The 3,640-nt window shown below is 41.2% G+C and overlaps 1 long non-coding RNA gene across 1 annotated transcript; it reads left to right on the top strand.

Moving 5' to 3' along the window:
- On the top strand, nucleotides 2,833–3,410 carry LOC8078279. Its single transcript, XR_002448248.1, has 3 exons — nucleotides 2,833–2,942; nucleotides 3,033–3,143; nucleotides 3,236–3,410. It is a non-coding gene; the product is annotated as an uncharacterized LOC8078279 (long non-coding RNA).

Raw genomic sequence — 3,640 nt, 5'->3', positions numbered from 1 at the left:
TCACACATAGACTTTATGAAACTACATGCGGGACTTGTGGATTTAGAACTGCACTTTCTTAAAGCTTTGTCAAATGCAAAAATGTCCTATATATCAAATGTACATCTTGATGAGTGGAACAAAGTTGCTATTCATGACTTTCGGAGTTGGGGCCATTTAGGGTCCCGAAAACGTGCGTGTAGCAGTAAAAATTTGAAATTTTAAAATTTGAGTGGTCCAAACCATCTCATATGAAAAGTTGACCATTACACAAAATGTGTATCTTGAGAAGGGGAACAAACTTTGTATTCATGACTTTTGCATCTGAGACCATCTCGGGTCCGGTCAAAGTGTATTTTGTCAAAAATCCAATGTTTGACTTGGTCAAACTAGGTCAAACTAGGCAATAAAAGACCTCAAATTAAAAAAAATTAAATACAACATAGTTAGATCTCATCAAGGTCTACCTTTGGTACACAATACATTTTTGCATTTGGAAAAGTTACAGAAAACTCAGTTCACATGTTTTGAAAACCCAAAGCGTGGCTTGGTCAAACCTGGTCAAACGAGTGAGTAAATGACCTCAAATGAAAAACTTTTGAATACAAGGTAGTTAGAGCTCATCAAGATACACATTTCATACATAGGACATTTTTGCATTTGAGAAAGTGTTTGTAAACTCTAGTCACAAAGTCTTGAATCACACATAGACTTTATGAAACTACATGCGGGACTTGTAGATTTAGAACTGCACTTTCTTAACGCTTTGTCAAATGCAAAAATGTCCTATATATCAAATGTAAATCTTGATGAGTGGAACAAAGTTGCTATTCATGACTTTCGGAGTTGGGGCCATTTAGGGTCCCGAAAACGTGCGTGTAGCAGTAAAAATTTGAAATTTCAAAATTTGAGTGGTCCAAACCATCTCATATGAAAAGTTGACCATTACACCAAATGTGTATCTTGAGAAGGGGAACAAACTTTGTATTCATGACTTTTGCATCTGAGACCATCTCGGGTCCGGTCAAAGTGTATTTTGTCAAAAATCCAATGTTTGACTTGGTCAAAGTAGACAAAAATGAATAAACTTTGCATATATATATATATATAAACTAATCATAAAAATGTATGAAATAATTCAAAATTATTACATATTAGGTCAAGTGAGGCACTAAAGAATTTTTAAGTTTACACAAATTTATTTTTTAATTCCAAACCAATTTAGTTTGAAATTATATAATGTATATAAATTAAAGATACAAAAACTTGGAATAGTTTGAAATTATATAATATATATAAATTAAATATAAAAATACATGGAATAAATTAAAATTATTATATAAATACATTTTGAACTTTAACTAAATTAAAAAAAATGATTTTAAATTTCAAGAAAACCACAATAAGGGCGGTTCACATCTGAACCGCCCTTACAGTGGGGCTGCCCTCCATAAAACCCCCTTCCGTTCGCAGCGCCTAAGCCAGGGCGTTCTCATTCGCAGTTGGACGCCGTCAGGCTGCCCGATTCCCCCCCGATCGGAACCCTAGCCGCCGCCGCCCGATTCCACGCCACCACTCTCCTCCCCCTCCCCCTTCGCCGGTGCCGTGCAACGCCACCACTCTCCTCCCCGCGCTCTCCTCCCCCTCCCCCTTCGCTGGTGCCCGTGCCACGCCACCACTCTGCTGCCGCCGGGAGCCAGATCTGCACACGGCCGCCCGCCCACGCGCGCCTCCACGAGCTCGGCGAGTCTGGCCGAGGACCTCGGTCGTCCACGAGCTCTTCTTCGGCGCGTCCACAAGCTCTTCTTCCGCGAGCTCGGCGACCTGCTTTCGTCCATGTGCGAGCCCGGGCGCTCCGCCCTGTCAGAACCCTAGACGTCGCCGAGGGCCGAAGATCCACGCGCGGCCGCCCGCCCGTCGGTGAGCCTGGGCACTCCGCCTGCTAGGAACCCTAGGCGCCGCCCGTCCGCGACTCTCTCCTTCTCCTCCAAAGGTATGTGAGTTTGCTCACTTTGCTATCCAATCCTATGTCTGCGGTGATATAGGATACACATCACTGTAGTAGACCAATGTGTATGGTTAGATCATTTGTTGCAGTGACTAGCTGTGATAGGATTGGATAGTTGAGATCAATAATTTGGTATCCAAGAATGTTTGTCATCTGTTTTAGTGAGTAATAGATAGCTGCTGCTTTCACTGAGGCTTCATTTTTGTAGGGGACATCATTGTATTTATGTGTCTTGTTTTGCATGGTCACAAAGGCTTCGAATTGACCTGTAGATGTCTCTGCAGTAGTAATGGTAGTCTCTGTTTTATGTACCATCTTGGTTGCTGCAGCGTAGATAACCTTAAGCCTGGTAATATATGATGGCGGAACTGGTACCTGCGTGGTTTGTGTGCACGTTAGTTCTGAGTAAGTGGTGCAAATTATTTTCAGAGTTCGTGTGGCAGCAGTGGGAGCTTGTTCTTTTTACTATAGTGGCATACCTCGTACAATGGTGGGATTTTGATTTTTTGAAACCATCTAGTTTCATAGGCTGCTCAGGTTGCCTCTGCACCAATAGTATGTGATCGCCTATAATGGCATAGTTTCTATATGCATGATCTGCAGTAGATTTTAGGTGCCTAGCAAAGTCACAAAGGTATATATACTTGTTGTCTGTACTGGTGTCTGCGAGGGTTGTAACTATGTTTGAAATTCTGGTAGCTCTGTGTTTGAAGTCTTGTAGACATTGCTGCAGTAGTTGAAGCAGCTGGATGGTTGTAACTATGTTTGAAGTCTTGTAGACATCGAGATGAGAATTGGATGCGCCACAGCTAGCTGCTGGAGGGACGTTGGCGGAGAAAGAAAAGATCCGTGCGGCCAAAATAAGAGAAGAGTCTCTTAAGGTTGCGGCATGGCTTGCCGTATGTTTAAAGAATCTCCAACACTTCGAAACAATATGGATTCCATACCACTTCAAGTAAGTTCGATTAATTGTATACTTAACGATTGTTCGGTTTATCTTATTTTGATGCAAAGGTACTTATGTATTTATTTAAAATTGTTGTAGCAATCACTGGATAGTCATAGGTCTCGATGTCGGGATGAACATGGCATGGATTTGTGATTCTGCAGATTTTGACCCTCACACATATAAAGACTTCATGTCAATTCTCATTACGTAAGCAAATTTGTAATCCTAGTAACCTTATATGATTCACTTTAATATCGACTTCTGCATACTACAAGTCACATCGATTCTCATTCAAACAGGGCATTCAGGGCCTATGTCAAGAATCACAAAGGAAGGCATGATCCAGGTCTGGGGAGCCACTTGCGTTTCAAATCTCTATGTTCGGTAAGTGCGACTTAGTTTGGCATAAAATTACTAATTTTTTCAGTACTTATACTTGACACATCTCCATTTGCAAATTGAAACAAAGTTTCCCAAGCAAAGGCCAGGGAGTCTGCATTGTGGATACTATGTATGTGCTTTCATCAGTAACACAAAAGGCTACAAGAGACACCCTGAATTGGTAAGTTTGAATCTCTTAGTGGGTTGTAGTATGAAAACATAGTATTTCTCACTTAGCTTTGCAATCTCTTCTTTACACTAGACCTAAACTTGTCTTTTACGATCTTGTAGTGGAAAGAAGAAAAAGGACTAAAAAGGGATGT

The sequence above is a fragment of the Sorghum bicolor genome, chromosome 10 (genome assembly GCF_000003195.3).
Source record: "Sorghum bicolor cultivar BTx623 chromosome 10, Sorghum_bicolor_NCBIv3, whole genome shotgun sequence".
In the NCBI taxonomy this organism is placed as follows: domain Eukaryota; kingdom Viridiplantae; phylum Streptophyta; class Magnoliopsida; order Poales; family Poaceae; genus Sorghum; species Sorghum bicolor.
Note: the sequence above shows the minus strand (reverse complement) of the source record. Positions and strands in the feature narration are given on the sequence as shown.